The following is a 23,275-nucleotide window of genomic DNA, read 5'->3' on the forward strand; positions in this document are numbered from 1 at the left end:
ACACCACAAAGAGAGACAAACAGGTCAGACGGATAGACAGACAGACACCACAGAGAGACAGACAGGTCAGACAGATAGACAGGTCAGACACCATGGAGAGACAGACAGGTCAGACAGATAGACAGACAGACACCACAGAGAGACAGACAGGTCAGACAGATAGACAGACAGACACCACAAAGAGAGACAGACAGGTCAGACAGATAGACAGGTCAGACACCATGGAGAGACAGACAGGTCAGACAGATAGACAGACAGACACCACAGAGAGACAGACAGGTCAGACAGATAGACAGGTCAGACACCACAAAGAGAGACAGACAGGTCAGATAGATAGACAGGTCAGACACCATGGAGAGACAGACAGGTCAGACAGATAGACAGGTCAGACACCACAAAGAGAGACAAACAGGTCAGACAGATAGACAGACAGACAGACACCACAGAGAGACAGACAGGTCAGACAGATAGACAGGTCAGACACCATGGAGAGACAGACAGGTCAGACAGATAGACAGACAGACACCACAAAGAGAGACAGACAGGTCAGACAGATAGACAGGTCAGACAGATAGACAGGTCAGACACCATGGAGAGACAGACAGGTCAGACAGATAGACAGACAGACACCACAGAGAGACAGACAGGTCAGACAGATAGACAGGTCAGACACCATGGAGAGATAGACAGGTCAGACAGATAGACACCACAGAGAGAGACAAACAGGTCAGACACCACAGACACAGACAGGTCAGACAGACAGACAGTTCAGACACCACAGAGAATCAGACAGGTCAGACAAGTCAGACAGACAGACAGGTCAGAGAACACAGAGAGACAGAGAGACAGACACGTCAGACAGGTCAGACAGACAGACAGACAGACAGGCAAGCAGGCAGACAGATCAGGCAGACAGGTAGCTGGACAAACATCTGTGATCATCTGTGATACATGATGCTGTCCATACATTCACACACATTCAAACTCCCAGTACAAATAGAAGTGTGACTAAAACACGCAGAACCAGGACCATATCTTCCAAACAGGTAGGATGTGTATCTAGGGCCATTAGGGGCCCCTGAGGGCCAACATACTTCATTTCATCAGTCCCTGATTAATCCAGGAGCAAGTTGCAGAAGGAAACCCCACATCGTCCTTTAGAACATGGGTTCCCAAACTTTTAAACTTGCGACCCCCAAAATAACGGTAACAGAGCCTGGCGACCCCCACTATCCCCAAAATGACTGAACCATAAAAAAAACAAAACAAAACATACGCACAGGACTCACGCACTAAGAGGCGTATCCAAACATGCTCATAATGACACAAAAGAACAGAACAGCCTGACAACCCTGCTACACTTTTATATATAACACTGTGCTATAAGATAAAAGCAGAATACGTCAAAGACGTCTCCATGTAACATACAACTGAACTTTGTTGCTGTTGTATGCCAACTTAATTTTAACACAATACTAAATACACTGAAGTGATGTTCACTGTGGCGCTGTAAAGGGATGTGTCACCTGTAAATGATACTGTAGCATATTTAATGCATTGCATTGTGGGTACTGGACATTTTACTCATTGTGTTCTGATTTATGTGCAGGAGTTCGAGGGGGGAGAGGTTAGTGTTTATTTAGGTTAATGTGTTTGTTTTATCTCTTTTTCAGAACAGCAGTTTTTAAGTCTTTATAAGCATTTACTTTAATTACTTTAATTATGTTTCTGTTCTGATTTTTATTGTTTTTTCAATTTGTGTTTTTAAAACTCATGTATGTGACCATCTGGAGGGAAAGAAGTTTGTATTTCCTGCTGTTTTGGTGATGAACACTGGTTGCAGGAGCCCCCTGAGGGTTCTTCAGCCTCTAGACTCACTGCTGCCCAGAAGCAGTGTGTTATTCTTAGACCAAAGCAGTAAATCTATAATACAAAAATAGCCCCCTATCAACAAATTACACCACATCACAAAGCTTTGTTAATGTTTCTATTGTGCTGTGGGAGGTGGGGGGAAATACAATAAAACACTTAGTGAGACATAGATCCCAGATCTAAAGAAAGCACATGGGGAGCAAAGAAAGCAAGAAATTCAATGCAAATGTGGTCTGGCCCCCTCCTCTATGGAGTATTTTCGAGTGGGGAGAATCTATTTATATGGTGTTGTAGTTTTTTATCCTATCATCTGGAGGAAATCCCAGAGCCAGCCCTCGAGGAAACTAATGCCCCAGCCTCTATCTCCCAGCCTTCCATCCTGTTAGAGGCTGCACAGACCCACACACTGTCTGCAACAGTGTGTATCAGTGTGTATCAAAGTGTGTGTTTGTGTTTCGAGCTGTGTGTGTCAGTGTGTGCTCCATGTGAGCTCAGGCTTAACATGGACACCTGATGTGGAGGAGGAGAAAGGATGGATGTGTTGGAAAGGCTGTGGCTGTCATTCCCAGGTCATGCTACGGAGATGCTGCTGCTTTTATCAGTGTGACACAGGGATTTAGATCTTAAACCAGTCGCCACAACACACCTCTGACATGGTACACTTCTACTAACCATGGTTATGTATTATTTCAGTGTTTTTCAACAAAAAACAAACAAACAAACATTTGATTACAATTTTTCTAAATCAGAGCTTTGTTTCTTTACTTTTACTGCTAAACATTGGTTCCACTGTTGTGTTTCACACAGACGCTTATTGTGATGCACATGACGCCAGGATCAACACAAATTTGTATATTCATTCCATGTTCAGTTGTTAATAAGTTGGATCCAAATGTGTTCAAGACTACAGTGCACATATTGTTTGTAGATGTCATTTGACTTAGTTGTTTATATATATATATATATATATATATATATATATATATATATATATATATATATATATATATATTTTTTTTTTTTTTTTTTTTTTTTTTTTTTTTTTTTTTAGATATTTTTACCCCGCCCCCCAAAGGGGAGGCAAGGGGTATTGTTTTTGGTTTGGTTCATGTCTTTGTTTGTTTGTTAACACTTTAGCAGCAAAACCATCGGTTGAATTCATACCAAACTGGGTTGAATAACAACATATTCCAGTTGTTATTATCCAGTTGTAATAGATAATAACATATCAATTCCAGTGACCCAGAATAGATGTCATTACATTTTGAGAAAAGTGGGTCTCAAAGTTACAATTTTTTATGATTTTTTTTCCCCCTGTTTACTTATATTGGCCGAAATTTCATGTCTATAAAAAACATTAATTTTGCTTCAATTTACCCATGTAGAAGCAATTGATATGCTGACATCAGCAGACGCATAGACATGATGACATCAGCTGGATCAATGCCAAAATAAGCTTCAATGCGTGCGAGGGGCGGGGTTTGTTGTGCCTGGCATCACTTGTTATATATAATTTTATACTGTTGTTTTTATTGTTTATTGTTATTGTCAATAAAGCTGTATAAAATAATCCATAAACTAATTGATTACACAAATAATCGATAGCTATAACTCTAATATCAGCATTATAATGTTATAACTGTCTGTGGTATCATTACTTCCTGAAAAATAACATTAATATAGATCTATGAAATTATTTGGTGAGGTCAAAGCACTTTTTTTTTTATAACTTGATAATAAGTTAAGGTTTTGCATTGCTGCTTTTTTTTTTTTTTTTTTAATAATTAACCATATCTCTGTCATAGAACTGTTGTCCTACTGGCGGACATTATAAGTACATATGAGTGTTTCCATTTCTCAGTCCATCACATTCCAACAAATTGGGTACCCCATCATTTTCTGTTTCTTCTTTTTTTATGTTTTTTACACAGGTATCCCGAAGACATCTACACAATACCATGGCTACTATTTAGCTACCTTTGGTTTGTGTTAGAAAACAGGTTGGAGTAATGTCTAAAATAAGATCAGCATGAAATTAGACACAAACCGTCGTGCGTATGTGTTTGGCGACTCACTGACATCATCAGCTCATGGTGTCTTTGTCCAGCATCTACAGACTCTATACAGCCTGTGAATGGAACCCTGTGTGTTGATAGGTGATGCTGTAGGTGTAAAAAACAGATGCTAAGGCCTCATGATGAAGCAGCAGAATAAACTGACATGGGAGTGAGAATGGACTGAGCAGATGGCGATCCAAGTAGGATCGGAACATTATCATCAATAAAAACAAACTGTGGTTTTCTGTCAGCGTGCAGGTGTTACCTTTAGGGAAGGATGATGTTTTTAAAGCTCCTCTGTTTCTAAAGTAGGTCTAGGCATTGACACATTTCAGGTCGCATTAGTGAAAGGTAGTAGTGTATGATTTAACATAGAAAAGTCCATAAAGAGTGGATATCAATGAGTGCTTTATCCAATCATCAATTTATGAGTCACGGTTAAAAGACCCTACCTAGCTGAAGTGTTGTTATAATTTTTTTTTTTTTTGGTTCAGAAACTGTAAATATTACAAGTGTGACTGTTGACGTTTAATTTAAAACAAGTCCACAGTGTATGAATAACCTCATTGAAAACAGCCCTACATTCAATATCATACTTGTCATTTGTAACAACTTGTCTTATGACCCACTCATTGAGAAGGATTTAAGGCGATGCTGATGTAAGTGATGCAATCAGAAGACGTTTCCTTTCAAATGAATTTCAGCTTTACCGTTCTATTAACCGTAACCTTAAAATTCAATGAAAAGCGTGGATGTTCAACAGTTACTAAACATAAGTGGAAATTAACCAAAATCAATAACATTCACAGAGAAGCTTCATCCACTTGAAAATAAAAGTTTTTGTGATGTATTTCATGGTCAACAGAAAAAAACTCAATAATGCCTGGAAAATTACCTCTGTGGCATTGGTTTTATGCATTTAAATATTCTACCCAAACAGGCTACAGCCTTTACTACTATCATCTAACTTTTGAGCTTCTGACATTTTCATGGAACATTTAAGTTTTCATCCCTTCAGTTGTAAATAAAATGTAATGTTGAAACAAATACATAGAGTATGTGTCCAGTATGTGTCCTATTGTATCACATACCCTACAGATGTATAAGTGGACTGACAAACATTATAAAGACATGATCTGACTGTCTTTAAGAAAAAATGAAGAAAACTATTTGTGATGACAGTGTACGTATTAATGTAAGGGGGGAAAAAAAAAAAACAGATCAGAAAAATAAAGATACTTACAATCCTAAACTGAAAACACTCCCAATCCATGACTCCACAGGGAAACTGCTTTACTGCTACAACCAGGACAAGTATGGAAGATCATAAATCAACCACTTAATGTTTATATTAAATTTTGTCTCAGAGATAAACCCCATAATGTTGGAGGAACAATTCTTCTGCATGACTGGTAATAGAGATAAAACTCCACTTTTAAATGGAAATACAAACCTATACTTAAAGCAGCTGATCAGTAAAAGCCAATACAACACCAGAAGGACCATGAATGAACCCACACTGACTCTGTCTTAAACCTATGTGTCACACAACTCAGGTTTTGTCCAGTAAAACATATCAGGCAGCTGTTCTGATGCACTACATAACCTCATTTGTCTAATTAATTAATTAATTGGGTGACACGGTGGTGCAGTGGTTAGCACTCGTGCCTCACAGCAAGAAGGTCCTGGGTTCGATTCCAACACCAGTCGACGGGGGGTGGGACCTTTCTGTGTGGAGTTTGCATGTTCTCCCCGTGTCTGCGTGGGTTCTCTCCGGGTACTCCGGCTTCCTCCCACAATCCAAAAACATGCACTAATAGGTTAATTGGTTAATCTAAATTGCCCATAGGTGTGAATGTGAGAGTGATTGTTTGTCTCTATATGTTCAGCCCTGCGATGAACTGGCGACTTGTCCAGGGTGTACCACGCCTTCGCCCCTATGTAGCTGGGATAGGCTCCAAGCGACCCCCGTGACCCTAGTGAGGATAAAGCGGGTTCAGAAAATGAATGAATGAATGTCTAATTAATAGTATTGATATTTAGATATTTAGATATCTTATCTGTATTATAAAAGGGAAGTGTTTGTGTGTGTGTCTCGGGCATCACACAAAATCCAGAAAGAGCTGACTGCTGGAGTTTGCCATGCTTACGTGTTCTGTTATTGGAAGCTCTAAGGACGAGTCTGGATTCAGATTGGTCTCAAAGTTGACAAAATTTATTCCGATCACAAATAAGATGGACACTCAGCGCTGAGGACTCAAAGACAATGAGCCCCGAACATTAGATGAAATGTACATTTATTTTTCCTATGGGCAGGCTCGCCCGTACAAATGGGTTGATCTTTAACTTTGCATTATCTAAAAAGATCAAACAGATGTGGGGCCTTAACTCTAAGTAAACTTATGTCAACAATCAGTTTACCCTTATCACCTATATGTGACAACACTATGTGTGTGAATGTGTGTGTTCAAACGTGTATCTAGAAGAAGAACAGAACCTACTTAACTCTTGTGCAGACAGATGTTTCCTATCTTAACAAGCTTAACCTAGTGATAACATACTTAAACTACTACAGAGTACTACATAAATCCTGGTCACAAAGAACTCACTATTAACATTACTGAAGTAAAACAGATTAAACAAAATAATCCTATGTTAAAACAATAACTACTTAATACTAAAACAATTCATCCTAAAACTTCAATATCTAAAGTAAAATATATTTCACTTCACTGTATTTTTGGTCAAGGAAGAGACTAGCAAAAACGGCAAGTTGATAGGACCAGTATTTTGGGAGATGTTAGTAATTTTGGAATACAATAATAATGTTCACTCTCACATCCTGGTGGTGGTAAACTACATCTGTAGCCACAGCTGCCCTGATGGGAGTGTGGCTGCCATTCTGCACCAAATGGTGTGACAGTGGGTAACACTGGAGGCAAGGTGGGTGAAGTGTGTTGCCCAAGGACACATTGGCACATGACTAGGCCAGAGAGGGATTCGAACTGCCAACCCCTCAGTTAACGCATGACACGCTCTACCTCCTGAGCCACAGCTGCCCCTGAATAGTTGCTATGCCCATAACAGTTGACGGGAAATGCATTACCACGCTGCATGACAGGAAATGAAGTTAAAAACAGGAATTTACTAAGGATTTACTAACTTCAGTCCCTAGATAACAGTATTCATACATTTTAAAATTTTAAAGATTGAGTTACCAAACAGTTTTTGTGTCAGTACTTACACAATATTGACTAACATCTTTTCCCAAAAGTCAGCTCTCCACAGCATAAAACGACCACATCTAGAACCCTAACCCTGATTCCCCACAGATCAACGCGCTAGTCTTATCTTATTACAATTAGTAAAAGTCCTGTCACTGCTTTGAACCGTGTTTTATATGTGTATTAACTGATCCAAGTAGTAAATTCATTATTTTGTCCTACTTGTGTAAAGTTCCCTCTAGTAGGAGAAAATGGAAGTCACAGTATATTTTTTCTTTTTAACAGTTATAAAGAGACAGAGAACTGTCAAAATATACAGAAGTGCATCCTTATGTTTTAGGTACAGAGGAAACACACTGCGCTTCTTTCCATCTTTGAATGGAGTTGAGTTTGTTGTGCGTCTCTTTTGAAGTGTTGTCACATTAAACCTGGGCCTGAATCTTTTTGACTTCACAGCAGAAGCAGTAATGGCCCTGAGTCATCGTCTTATAGCACGCTTCTACATCGCAGACGTTCAACGGGCTGCATGCTCTGCTGTCACAGCGCCACTAAAACTGGGCCGAATCATTCGTTAACTTCACACGCTCTGTGAAACATTCATTACAGCGAGCTGGGGAAGCGTTTCAGCAGCATCATAATATTCAAAGGCACAGCAGCAGCAGCAGCAGCAGAAGAAGAAGAAGAAGAAGAAGAAGAAGAAGAAGAAGAAGAAGAAGAAGAAGAAGAAGAAGAAGAAGAAGAAAGAAGAAGAAGAAGAAGAAGAAAGAAGAAGAAGAAAGAAGAAGAAAGAAGAAGAAGAAGAAGAAGAAGAAGAAGAAGAAGAAGAAGAAGAAGAGGAGAAGGAGGCCCGGTGGCACTGTCAGAAAAAGGTGTGTGTAACCCCCTTTGGCTGTTACGTAAGTCACAAGCAAAGACTTTGGTTTTGCTTTAGGCACATATTTAAAGGAAAAAAAAAAAGATGAGAAAAAGACAAAGAAGAAGAAGATGAGGTCCATAGGTGTCATATTCCACCTCACACTCAGATGCAGCTTCAAACAATCAGATTAAAATAATTTCACATAATAATATATCAGTTATATATTAATCAATTAAATATTAATCAAATATTAGATTGATCCATCACATTTTATTCATATAGCACCACACAAAAAACAAAACACTTTACACTTTACATTTAGAGCGGTCTAAACTGGACTCTTTAGCCAATTTACAGAAACCCAACAGAACCCTCCAGGAGCAAACACTTGGTGACAGTGGAAGGAAAAACTTCCTTTAACAGGTAGAAACTATGAACAGACCCTGACCAGGATCAGCACAAACAACATGGAGCATAGTTCAGAAGAGACAAGGACAAAAAGGCAGAAAAAGTCTGTATGTTCACTTCCCTACATTGGAACCATCACTTACTCCTTTAAACTTTGAACCCTTCACACAAACATTACAAATATTTGTCTTTATTTGTTTCAGTTGTTTGTTAGTTCCATGTTAAGTTGGATCCAAATGAGTTGAAGATTACAGTGCATATATTGTCATATGACTTGCTTGTTGTTATTTCTCTATAGATATTTTTTATATTTTTTTTAATTTTTACACTTTTTGTGTTTGTTGTTTCAGCTGGTTACAAAAATAATCAATAGTTGCAGCTCAAGAGGAAACCCTGTCCTTCTCCACGATAATGAAATATGTCCATAAGGATTCTATTCTTGTCCATCCTTCTATTGAAATCATTATTTTCTGCCATTTTATCAAACCTGACTGGCTGACAAATTGAAATATTACTTGTGTCCTATACTCATCAATATTTACACTGGTGGGAAAGAAGCAACACTCAAAGCTAATAGATGCTAATTGGATTCAGTTTTCCTGAAGAGTCAGATATGATGATTTGCTTTCAAATACGAAGCCTGATAAAACTATTTTAACACAGTATTTGTTGTAAATATGTATTTTTAGTGAATTGAAGGGTCTCTAGAAGGGTCCTTGCATGCTTATGTGCTCATATGCAGTTTGTGTTGGAGTTAGTGCTGCTCTTTGTTGACGTTAGCTGACTCCATTTGTAAGCTAACTGTAGCTGGAGGTGCATAGTGTTACCGCTGCAGAGAATAAGAAGAGATTCTTAAAAAAGTCTGAAGAAATCCAGTTATTACGGACAGGCATTTAAGCCACATTTTAGCACACTAAGGGAAATTAGCTTAAGTCAACAAATGCTAATACAAGAAAGACTAGACTACACAAACACACGAGATGTTTTTTTGTTTTTTTTTCTTCGTATTTCTAAATGCCACAAATAGCTTTAATGTTCGTGTATTATACCATTATGTTGGTAGTGATATACGGAGGGGGACAAGTCAAGTCTGCCTACACATCTACCAGTGAGTTCTAAAAGGATTCAGTAGCCCTGAACATAGAAGCTTAAACACTAAGATTCACTTTCATCTCATACTTTGAAATATTTTGCACATAAACGCTGTCATCCCTCGTCAAAAGACAAATATGTCATTCCAAAAATGAAACTCCAAACAGGATGAGGCATCTGCAGGCAGAGCGACAGCGAGACAAAGGCAGGGAGGTGTGTGTAAGAGCAACTCAAACAATGCACACAGTCCCTGGGGGAGGTCTGGGGGGGGTCTGAGGAGGGGGGCTCCAGTTTAAAAATAGCTGCTGAATCACCTGCAGTCCATCTTCTCTGTGTGAAACATGCAGAGTGCAGCACCACCTGTCAGCCTCTGAGGCCTCGTGTGGTTAGATGGGTGTCAAATGCCTGCCTGCCTGCCCACCCACCTACCTGGACTTCCCTCCTGGGTACATACACCTGCCCACCCCCACCCCCCGTCTGCCTACAGATTGGTCAGTCGCTTTGTGTTGAAGCAAAACATCTTGTGTTGGACTAATACCTCCTACTGGAGTTGAACATTTACACCTAAGTTCAGACAGCAGGTGTTAAAGCCCATTTCAGATTTTTTGGTGAAATTTTTTTTTGCTCGTTCATATTACAAGTTAAATGCGACTTCTATCAGTTTTGAGTATGAACTGAATGCAACCCTGAAGTATAAAAGAGGCGCAAAAGAGGTCCTGACATAATATGTGACTATGCAGGCACGCACTGTTTCCGGAAGTAAGTGTGTTTTTTCCAACCGCTCCTCCTCCTGGACACAGAATTGTGACATTTGTCGCATTTCAATGACATAAAGGTCAGATAAATGTGACCTGACTGTTCAGACTGAAGTCACATTGCAAACTAGAAAAAGCACTTCGAGAGCGCAGACCACCACCAAGGCAGGTCAGTGTGTCCCCTCCCCACTGATCACCACCAAAATTTAGTAATTTGTTCCTTGTGCCAGTATCAACATTTCCTGAAAATTTCATCAAAATCCTTCCATAACTTTTTGAGTTATCTTGCTAACAGACAAACAAGCAGACAAACAAGCCCCGATGAAAACATAACCTCCACCATTCCTTGGCGGAGGTAAATATCAGATACATATCGCATTTAGGACCACATATGAAAGTGGCCTGGGTCGGATTTGAAAAAATCAGATTTGTGCTGTTCAAACTGTCTTTAATAGATCGGATACAGGTCACATATGGGCAAAAAAAAACTGGACTTGGGCCACATTTGTCTGCAGTCTGAACACAGCCTTAGTGTGCGTTACCTGTTATTGGTTCTCTTACGGGTATATATCAGCAGCAAAGTGTATCTGCATCATCTGTGAACGTGCAGTTGTAACTCTGTCATAGTATCATTCTTCAGTTTATGACACAAAATGTATTAAAACTGGCTCTTCAATCCTAAAATTATTTAAAAATAATTCTGCCAAAAGCATTTCATATTTAGTTGTTGTAATTTTTTATGTGCTGACAGTTGTTGTTTTTTTTTTGCAATAAGCAATCTTTACATTGCTTGTTGATAATGTTTAACTCACTTCACTATTTAGTTTCAATATATCAGATTCATTCATGGTCCTGAGCTGATATGAAGTTTGTCCTGGAGTCTGGTCATTTGTTCATTCATTTACCTACATCCATACAATCCTTATATTTACACATGGGCTTTTAATCTACTGCCCAATGTGTAAACTTCACACATTGGGTTCAAGTTACTTGGAAACACGACTCATGTTGTACTTTGACTTTGTATGTGGAAACTCCTAGTATTTACTGGACGTAACTGCAGGACTGTGAATGTGTGTGAAGCTCAATTAACCCTTGTGTCCTCCTCAAATTCACAACCCTCTGGACACCTTTGGAGTACAAATGTACATGCAATAGTAGTTTAGGAGATTTGTGGGAAAAAGAAGAAACATTGTTGTATGATGATTTTACAGCAGTTTTTTTGTGAGTGTACATTTCTGTCATGAAGGCGTCCGGAGGCTGCAAAATATATCTACAGACTACAAAAGACATGTAAGAGTAAAAGACAATGGCTTTCAAAAATATAACTAAAAAGAAAAATTCATGCCCAAATGATCACCAAATTAATAAAAAGTTGAAAGAATGTACGAAAATGCCCGAGGAGGACAGAAGGGTTAATGGATTTTGTAGTATCCAGTGTGGACGGTGGAGGCCTTTCTCCTAATACCAATGGTTTTTATGCAAGATTTAAACAGTTTTGGTTCTTCTTCGCTGTTTTTGAAGCATTTTTCTCTATGGAGCTCCCCCTACAGTTCCGAAGTACATATTCACTGTTGTAAAACCCACACCTAACCCTCCCCCTCTCACCATGTACATTTGTCACTGAAACTGGTGACAGGGAGGCAATAAACACTGTTACAACCAATAGCAATCATCAAGAGCTGAAATACATAGAGTATAAAGAATTTATCTCAGTGATGCTTTCAGCTCTTTCCATTCTGCAAAAGCTGGACCAAGGCAGGCTCTTGTCTTGTTCCTCGTTTGGTCACCCACTTTTTTCTTCTTCCTATCATCCTCTTTCTTTTTGCCGTCTCTGCCGTGGTGCACGCCTGTGAAATGAAGGCATGGGTGGCTTGTGTTTACAGTTACCTGACTGGGGTGTGTTTGGGTCGTAGTGCCACAAACTATGACGTTCTTCACTAGAAACAAGATCTAGGTCAACGGGACGGAGGCAGAGAACTGGCAAGTGGTGTATTCGGCCCTAGAGACGTTAGTAGGAAGGGGGAGAATGGAGGCTCTCTAACAAGCCATTTAACCATCACAATTACATTGAAGCTGTTTAATTAAGGTTCAAATCTTGCGTAGTTCCCTTTTAACTCTGTAAAGCCTGGACCATTAAATCACTGACAGAAAATTCCAGTTCTTTTAAACTGGAGCCTTTATTGGTCCTTCTGAACAACTAAAAACATTTTTTTCAAGTTTCAAAAATTCCATGTATGAGTTTCAATTTTATATCATATTTGATACATTGGGTCTCAGTGCTCAAATATTATTTTTGAACAAACAAAAACATGATATAACACAAACATGTCTAACATTAGTAAATCCCAAATTAGCAAAGTTCTACCTCCTTTCTGATTAATGACAGTCTCTATAGTGTTACTGGAAAGGCCTCTGGTGAATGAATTCCTCCCTCCTGGTGGATTATCCATGTATTGCATGTATCTAATTGTATACATCAGGTTTTTTAAGAAAAAAATATATCACACTAATCATGTAGATCAAAACTCATGTATCAAATGTGAAACATTTGGCATTAAAGGGTTAAGATGGCAAACTGGTATCAAGGGATTCACTGATCGACCTCTACTTGACTCTTAACTTCAGATGGTGACACCACTGACAATATATATGACTTTATGTGTGATGTTCTGACAAAATGTGACAAAATGTGTCATTTTACTGCACACACTAGGATATTACATCTTAAGTTACTCACTTCTTTTTACTTCATATATATATATATATATATATATATATATATATATATATATATATATATATATATATATATATATATATACATGCATCACTTCTTTCTCAAAGGAATGTAATTTACAAGAAACTCTTAGTAATTGTCTTGTAGCAGCCATTGCAGGAGGCTAACACGGCGAAAGTGCTTTAAATTACTTTTACTTAACTTGTTTCAGGAAATTGCCAGAATGGAAGTGAATCACCCTTATATAATAAAGAAGTCTTTCTCTTGCTCATGTGAAAATGGAGGCTGATAAAAGAGACAGGGATATTCAAATGAAGATGTGAAATTCGGTTCCACTTGCATCACAAACAGATGTGTGTCAGCCCTCTCACCCGCCTCCATCACCCACGGCTCATCTAAAGCCATGACGATCCAGGATCACAGCCACCGTTCACACTCCGTCACCGCTCAGCTTTGATAACACACCTCTCCTAATGTCACTTTTTCACACATCTGTGAATAATTTCACCGGAGCAGACCTCCACTAATGGTTTTTAGTAAGTACATCACTATTTTTCTTTTGGCTCCATCTCTTTTCCATGCTCTCCTCCCTTCTCCTTCCTCCTGACACGTCTCTCTTTCGTTCCCTCTCTTTTTCTGCCTGAGCTCACGGGAGCTCCTTGCAATTACCCAATAATGATGAATACATCCCATCAGACATTGCCTGCTGAACTGTAACCCTATTCCATCGCAAGCAAATTGAACACTGGGAAATTTGACAGTTGACATTTTAAATTTTCAAACAGGCCAATCCATTTTGCCCGTGATGCTTTTTTTTTCCTCCGCAGGTTTTTGGTGGGGGCTGCAGCCAGAGGTGACAAATTACTATTGGTTATAACCCACTTAACCAGACATGCCAGTCCGGTGATGGGTCTTAACATTTACCAATGACACTGCGCTCTATGTACACAACCTCCATGTCGATCCTGGCTGTGCATACGCTGCTTAAGTGTCACTTCCTTTCCGTCGAGTACTTCATTGGCTGAACCTCTCACACTGAGGCTAAAACTGCAGTGACTTGTATCCCCAGACATTCTGTGCATACTAAATACAGATAGAGCACTTTAATCCTAGCAGTCAGCTCCTATTCCTCTTCTTTTATTTAGTTTCCTCTTCATTCCAGCTGAACATTAGTTACGTTTCCATCCATTAAAATGTATGAACCTATATTGTGTACCTGTACTGGCCATGTTTACGGCATTAAATGTGCTTTGTATATTACTTATAAGTGTTGGAGGTGCATAATTCAGTAAAAAATCACCATAAATGTACCACATGGGACTTTTTTTAATATGAATTACCTATGGGGAGCAGCCTTTGCTGGATGTATGGGATGTACCATTGTTGATACCAGGTGGTCGAGTTTGAGTAAACAAGCAGCAGTCAGTGAGCGAGATTGAGTTAAAGCACATGTTCACACTTGTTGTTTGTGCAGTTGTAAACTTTGCACTCTGTCATTGCCCCATAGATGTGACCCAACAATGGCTGATATTGTGTCACCTTAGACTGGTGGCTGCTGCACGGGGTCAGTGACCAGTCCATCACAGCCCAGGTAATCGGAAAATACTACGAATTATACTACAATTGTACTGTCATTGAACTGCTTAGTGATATATGTAATCTTATGAGATATCTAGCAATGAAAATTCACTCCAAGTAATCTTTAAAGGGGTCATATTTTGCTAAACCCACTTTTATTAGTCTTTGGTACATTTATTTGTGTATGTGGACCCTAATAGTTCAAAAAGTTTGAATTTGAACCCTCCAGCTTCAAAGCTATCTTTATATTCATTTTGGCCAAAATCCAGTGGATTTCTACAACCTGTTTTAATTCCTTCTTAATTTGTTATGTCTTATAACTAGTTACTTCATGACATTTGCACATATAAGGTGAAGACTTCAGATGAATATTTCTTAGAGTACACCATAACTGTTTGTCAGCAGCAGTGGTTGTAGTCCATACTGAAAATATGTCCAAACTTTGAGCCAATTACCTAAAACGTTCAGTTGTTGGTTCAACAGGACAGAGCAGCACAGCCAACAACCTGGAGGGGGTGGGGCGATAAGTGGCTCGTGTGCATTTAAAGGACCAGCGCTCAAAATGACCTTTCTGGTGTCATTACTCAGAAATAGGGTTAAAGATGGACCTGTGGAGTTGAATTAATGAAGAATTCAGACCCAAGCAGAGCATTTACAGTTTATGTAGACCACAGGGAAAGATTTGAAAATGCATAATTCCATTTAAAAAAAAAAGCAAAATATCACTCCTTTAACCAAATTTTAAGACAATAAGCAAAAGAAAACCCTGGTTTATCAGTATTTCCATCCACTATTACTATGTGGGTATTAGGAATTGGTTTATCAGACGAATACAAGCGGCAGTTGTATATTTTAACAGTTTAATTGAGACGTTAACATAAGCTTAGTATAAGGTGGATTTTAACATGTTGATTTTCACATTGTATTTCAGACAATAATCTACTATTGGACGTCTTTTGCTGCCTTCATGCCCAATGGGAATTGTGGTAAATGCTACTTATAAACTCGAAAATTGCATATTAACACCCCGTCATGTTGTATTTTCCACTGGGGAACTGGAAAAAAATTTTGATACATGAGTTGCAGAGGTGAACATGGTGGAGATCAACAAGGGATTAATTGAGAATGATAGACTGGTTTTATGAACATTCTGCTGCTGTTAGCTGATGGTTATGCACATTTATAGTATATACAGTTTACAAAAAAACAAAAATAGTTGTGTGTGGGTTTCCTCTGGGAACTCTGGCCATCAAAGACATGCATTAATAGGTTAACTGCTTTAAGCTAAATCACCCATAGGTGTGAATGTGACAAAAGTTGCTTTTCCATTGGACATTTGGGCAAAACTTTACTGATGTTTTCTAAATGTTGAAAAAACAGCAGTGCGTAATGTCGGTTTTTCCATTAAATCACATATGCGATGATTTGTTTATTTATTATCGCAAGATGACAGAAGAAGTAATTCCATAAACATGGCAAGGAACGTAAATATCGTCTTGAATTTACAGATATATTCATTATTATTAGATATTACCCCTCTATCCTGCACTAAATTAAAAAAATGATTTGGTTTCCTGGCGTGACCACATATACCATGCCATATTTCTTTTAAAACTCTTTTTCGCTTGTTGTAATGTCCATCAACATCAGTTTTTTTTTTTTTATTCATGTGACTCTAGTTGCAGAAAAAGGTCTTTCAATTGCAGTTTTACGTGATATACCATTTGTGCAATGCCTGAAAAACCACGTCTTGCCAGTGCAAAAACTTTTAATCGAAAAGCGAGAGTTTTGGTGAAATTTTTCCATTAGATAAATTTTTATGTGCAAGTTATATTCGCACAATTTGAGGGTCAGTGGAAAAGCGACTAGTGGTTGGTTGTTCGTCTCTATATGTGTCAGTGTATACATGTCCCTGTAACCCTCTGAGGATAAAGTTCAGACGATGAATGAATGAAAGAATGAAAATAAAATAAACAAGAAAAGCATTCACAGAGCGCAGACCTCTGCCAAGACAGATCTGCCCCCCCCCCCCAGTCACCACCAAAATTTAATAATTTCTTCCTTGTGCCAGTATCAACATTTCCTGAAAATTTCATGAAAATCTGATCATAATTTTTTGAGTTATCCTGCTAATAAACAAACACGCAAACACGCAAAGCAAAGTGATCACAATACCTCCTGGCAGAAGTAAAAAACTGTAGCAGATGAATTAACACGTCCAAACTGTTTAATCCAAGTAGCAGGTCATGATAAATTGTGTGTCAACCATTTGTTAATTTGCTACGACAACAAAAGCACTTGAACATAACGCACAGGTAATTTAGAATTCACAAGTGGAGAGGATCATCTTCCCGATAGCACCTGAAGGCAGCATTAGTCTTAATTTTTCCCTCTTATTTCAATACAACTCCACTTGTGCTTCAGACATGTGTGACATAGCATTTGGTTTGATATAATTAAATTGTTGTTAAATTTGAATGACTACTGCTTTCACCACTACTAACTATGGGGCTAGAGCTGTTAAAGCCAGCACTTATCTCCTCTTGCTTTGCTTTTTGTTTCCTGCGTTGTCTCAAATACTCTGGGTTTTGGAGCGATGTTGTGCCCTCCCTCCTTCTTTCTTCTTCTTTTGATTCCTGCGACTGACAGTGGAAGTGAAAGTGGAAGGCAGCAGGAGAGTAGGGGCTCTGCTTTGTGGCCTCTCTTATTCTTCTCGTCCTCCTCCCCCAGCTTCATTTTCCCCTGGTGGAGATTTGGATTCCCCCGGGTTGGTGCTGATGCGAGCAGCTGTCGCCACGGTGACAGACACTAGAGATAAAGCCAGACCAGGCTTTTGGCCATGGTCGTCAAAGGAGGACAGACTCTCCTCCGCCTTTTCCACTCAATATTTCTCCCTTTCTCTTTTTCATCCCTTTCTGCCTCCCTCTATCTTCCTCTTTCTTTTACCTCATGATCCTGCTGTGATTTTCATTTCTTTTCTGTTATATGGTCTCTGGAGCAAGGCAGACATGTATTTTAAAAAATAAATTCAATCTATTCAGCTGTCGCCTTTTCATACAGAATCAATATTTCTGAAGTCCAATACTGTAGCAGGGATGGATTGAGGAGTCTAGACTGAATGTGACAAACAAAAGGAAAAATCAGATGAGGGTGGTCTTTTCCAGGATGACAACGCCTCCATCCAAAGGGCACAAGCCGAGGCCAACTGAACTGAAATCGAAGCCATTATAGAAGTATTTAAGGTATAATAACGCTGGTGATGGACAGATGGTGGCTCCAAAAAGACTTCAATCAACAGCCTTTCTGATCAGTGAAATAATCTTGACCTATATTGACTAAAGTGGAGTGCGATTCACATCCTGTCTTTATTAAGATTATGTGACATAAATCCAATACATCAGTGACAGACCAGGATGTGTGAATTCTACTACAGACCGGTCTTGCTTATGGTGGGCAATTACATTTGATAGTCAGAATAAATGTAGTGCAATCTCAATGTAATCTGTCATTCTAGGATCCATGTAGATGGTAGCACCAATAGACATGCTATGGTTATGGTCAGGAAAAGATAGCATGAGGAGGACGAGTGTGTAAGATTTAGAGTCAGTGTTGCCAGACGTATGATAATTATCATATTTGTATGATAATTTTGTGGTGTCAGAAACCAGTATTTTAATCGAAAGTAGTGCTGGGCAGCGATTAAAGTTTTTAAATCACAATTAATTGCATGGATTTCTGTGATTAATCACATAGTTATACGGGGGGGGGGGGGGGGGGGGGGGGGGGGGGGCGCATCAACAGCGTGTTTTACCTTGAAGTGATATTTCAGACTTGAAGTACCCAGGTGATAAAAAATAATTCCACATTGCAGTGCTCACAAACAACTGTGTTCTTCTCAACCCCACCATCTGAAGACATTTAAAATGAAAATGTCCATGTAAAAGACTGGTATTTTTCTCCATGTTTATGTCCACACCAGTTTATTTGCGCTTGTGAGTGATTGACAGGAGTCTTAAGCCCACTAATTAGTACTAATACTAATAAACCCAATAATATGTGATGTTCAGTTGTTCAAAGCAAGCAAAGGGGGCCCTCTAGTGGTTGGAATAAGTTGCACTAATGTATGTTTTGTACTTGCGGTGTTCCCGTAGTCCGTTTGGACCTAAGAAGGAACTAACAGACACGTTTCTTTCATTCTGTTTATATGGCCTCAAAAACATTGCCTGTGAGTATTTTATGTTCAGCTGTTGTAAGAATGAATAGTATAAAATATCTCTGATATGAACATTTGTTGCTGGATAAAAAGACATTGTAAATCTTAAATTAATCTGTAAATGCTAATCGTTAGCATGTCTATGGATTTTCCCATTCAAGTTAGCATCGACCTAGCAATCTTTTTCCAATTCATTTAAATGTATAATGCCATGTAAATGTACTAAGGCAACGAACAGAACTGAGACATATTTTGTATGTATGTTGCAGTTTTATAGTGAGTCTCAAGTAAAAGATTTGGAGAGAAGTTTTGGGCGTCCCGCTTTTCTCATTAAACCTGTTGTCTATCTGCCACGCTAATCGCTACACACACACAAGCAGGAGCAGAAGAATAGGAGTGTACTGTCCTCGCTAAGACGTCTGTACTTAGTCTGAGCTAGATAGCGAGCTAAACTCTGAATTGACGATGCAAGATATGTCCTCTTTGAAATTTGCAGCTTTAATGTACATACCTGACATCATGCAGATTGACAGAATGAAACTATAAAATAAAGACAAAATAAATCAGTTAGTTATGTCTATTAATGATATGCATGTTCACGGAGAGCGCATAGATGTAATTAATATAAACTTAAATTGACTGCTAATACAACAATCACATCGTAAATAAGTAAAGGTTAGTTCAAAGGCTGGCATATTACACCTAAACACAACCAATGAATTTACATAAACTTAACATGAGCCTGCATAAAGAATTAGCAACCCATCTGCGACTGCTAGCATAAACAAATTAGCTTAAACATGTTAATAACAAATTGTAATAAACATCCAAAATAATGTCATAAACATGTTTCTAACGGCACGTTTGCATGTGAAATTCTTTATCAAACAACAGAATGATTGATACATACAGGCGTTGAACTGCAGGAGTTAAACCAAGTTTGATTCAGCATTACTTGTAAAGTTTGCTGGCTTTTCCCCTCTCAGGACACCTGCGCTTGGTTCTGAAGTGCGTGTGGAGCACCAAAATAAAAGCATGAGTTTCAAAATAAGAGTCTGTATGTATAAATGAACTAAGACTTGCTTGAAAGGCAGAATGGCATAAACGGGAGATTAAAAAAATTGTCGGCGTTATTTAATGAATGTGTTAACACGGTAATAACGCGTTAACTTGCCCAGCCCTAATCGAAAGTATTCAGTCTGTATTCATAAGTATTTAACCTGTATTCATTTGCATGCCAGAAGTTATTCTTAGTGTAATGTGACGATTGTACCAGAGTGGCTGATATTTTTTCCTGGTAGAACCGCTACAAAAAGACACGTGCGCTAATGGAATATTTTCAAAACGTGGTGGACAAAAGTACACTTGAGTGGAAATTTTGGACATTCTGGGACATAATTTACATATTCTTGGAAAAAGTTACAAATGATGAATTCATACTGGGAAATAGTTGCATATGTACTGTATATATGCTGTCCCATCTAGATAGAGACTAGTAAAATTGACCCTATCATGGACAAAGCCAAAAAGGCGGGCTCTAACGTGACTAGAATGATGTTTTAAATATGGTAAAAAGGGAAGGTCTATAGCCAAAACTCAACCTATTTTTGGGCAAACAAAAATGGTCTCCCAGAGCGAAAAAGTCAGTTGTTTCTGCAGATGTCAACAGAGTGTTTATTTTGTATATGAATAAACACTTTATTCATCTCGAATTCTGCCTGATCTCCGACTTTGACTTGACTCTGTGTGTATTTACTTGACGATGCTCCACCACATAGATTAGGGAGTACAGAGACATAAATTCAACATTCCTGATGGTTGAGGAAGAACTTCAAAGAGACCAGCAATGTCTCCTACTTGTGGCTATAAATTTTACATGACAATTTCACCCTCTCTACGATGTACAATCAGTAATTCCAAAAATCCCATAATATATGATAATTTGACCCCTTCAATACATGGCAATTAGCAAACACAAACAGGATACATCGTGCACTGCGCCTGATGTTGCGCATTGTCTCACGTGCCTCTTTACAGCCAATCAACGCACAACGTAGCACCAGTGATGCACAACGTAGCACGGCAACACAAAATGTAAACAACAATGCACAATGAGTGGGTCAGGGCACAAAAAGAAGGAGGGGGAAGACGAGGAGGTAGGTATGACAGAGAAAAAAAAGCGCCAGCAGGGCTTATCCTACACACCACACAGGTGGGGGCGCTGTTCTGCCAGTGGCAGCTTTTTTCCAACCGTGCTATTAGTTTATTTAAAGGTAAAACTGCATTATAAGCTAAACTATACATGGTCTGTGGTAATGCTTTACTGAAGCAGATGGTCCTGAGCAATGTCAAATCAGGTATGTACGATAATTTTGACCTTCTGGTACAATAATTTGTCATTTCCCATCTGGCAACACAGGGTCTACATGCAGACATAGAATATAATGTTCAGAATTATGTTTTCATTGGTGTAGAGCTGCAGCTATTGATTATCATTGTAACTGATTAATCTATGGATTATTTTCTTCGATTTGATTGAATTAGAAAAAAAAAAAAGTAAAATGTCTGAAAGTGACAAACAATTTGTCCTTGATTCCAGAACCAGCTGAAACAACAACCACAAAAAGTATAAAAGTAAAAGGATATAGAAAAAATATCTGTATAGAAATAACAACAACAGTATACAAGTAAATATAAAGAAGTCAAATGACATTTACAAACAATATGTGCACTGCAGATTTAACCCTTTCATGCATGAATTATGAGAACCTTAATCAAGATTTTTTTTTTTTCCTGAGTGTTTTTATTCCTCTTTAGGCATGAAGAAAAAAAACAATGTGATTGAATTTTTTTTTTTTTTTTTTTTTTTTTTTAAATCAACCTGTTTTTCATGGAGTTACAAAAATGTCAACTCAGCTACACCATGAATTTTATTCTTGAAGCAAAGAAACATGTATTTAAAACCCAATATCATAAAGTGATATGAAAACATGTTTAATGCAGCTAATCTGATGTTTTCTCACATTTTAACATATTCTAATACTAGTTATTACTCACTTCATGGAGATAATATGCAAAAAATAAATATTAACAATTGATTTCCACTCAAGAACCAATCAAGAACAGCAAAGTTACAATAATGGTATGAATTGCAGTTTATGAGATGATGTATAAGTGTCCCCTGTGTTGGTTGATATGGAACTAAAACAACTAAACCCATGAATATACAAGAGAACAGCTGTAGAGTAACTGTCCACTGGAGTGACCACTATGCATGAAAGGGTTAAACACATTTGGATCCAACTTATTAAGAACTTAAGATGGAACTGACATACAACTTTGTGTTGATCCTGGGGTCATGTGCGTCACAATAAGCATCTGTGTGAAACACAACAGTGGAACCAATGTTTAGCCACAACAAAATGAAGGAAACAAAGCTTCAATTCAGGTAAATTGTAAACAAATCATTCTTTTAATTGATTCAAGGCAATTAATTGTTTCAGCTCTGAAAATAAGACAAACTGTGATGTCATTACCATAGAATAAACCATTTATATCTACAGAAGAAGCAGATATAATGTTTTCTGGTAGAAAATAAACAGTTTATATTCATGATCAATATTTAACACCTACTTTAACCCATAAATACCCAAACACCCACGGGCGACCAAAACCATTTACTGATATAAAAAGTTAAATAACAGTTGATCCACTAATTCTATCAATACATGAAAATAATTGGTGTAAAATACAGTTTGTCATCTTTTCATGGTCATCAGATACGACCCATTTGGACATTCAGAGGCTCCATAGTTACCGTGGAAACACTGTCATCTTCTACAACTTTGATTCACCAGTAAAACCCATGGAGTTGGATCAATGACAGTGGATGAACACACTTGTTTTTCTCTTCAGTTAATGATATATTTTACGGAAAAAGTCACTTTTTCCTTCATTTTCTCTGTTTTTGATATAATAATATTCAACTTTATTTTGAGCTTTTATGGACATCAATCATGATCAGTGAATTAAATGTAGAAAAATACCTAATTTTCAGTTAAGAATGCAAAATACTGACCATATTATTAGAATAAATGGTGATAAATCACTTAATAAAAGTTAAAAATACAGAAAAAAATTTTTGGGAACTGCCACAAAAGTAGCACTGGGTCTTTACTGCTTAATTACCATTATTTAATTATTATGTAGGACCAAAGGCAGGATATTTCCATTTCCAGTTTTAATTCCATATGGAAGTAGATTCTGAAAAACAGGGTTGGTTATGACAGCCTTATTCTGTTCCCTTAAAACGCCAGAAGTGCCATGAGCAGTCAAAACATTATGACATTAATATACACATATCCAGAAATGTTGACATTAATTCCATTTTTGAGAAATATTATTGTAGGTATTCATGGTTTGCAAAATGTCATCACTTTTCTCATATTAATTGTTGCTATAATGGAAACATAATAAATGA

General features: G+C 38.0%; 1 protein-coding gene across 2 annotated transcripts in view; it reads right to left on the bottom strand.

Moving 5' to 3' along the window:
* rftn1b (raftlin, lipid raft linker 1b) overlaps positions 1 to 23,275 on the bottom strand; it is a 272,217-nt gene that overhangs the window by 126,508 nt on the left and 122,434 nt on the right. The window lies entirely within an intron of this gene.

Source organism: Sphaeramia orbicularis, chromosome 16, assembly GCF_902148855.1.
Source record: "Sphaeramia orbicularis chromosome 16, fSphaOr1.1, whole genome shotgun sequence".
NCBI lineage: Eukaryota > Metazoa > Chordata > Actinopteri > Kurtiformes > Apogonidae > Sphaeramia > Sphaeramia orbicularis.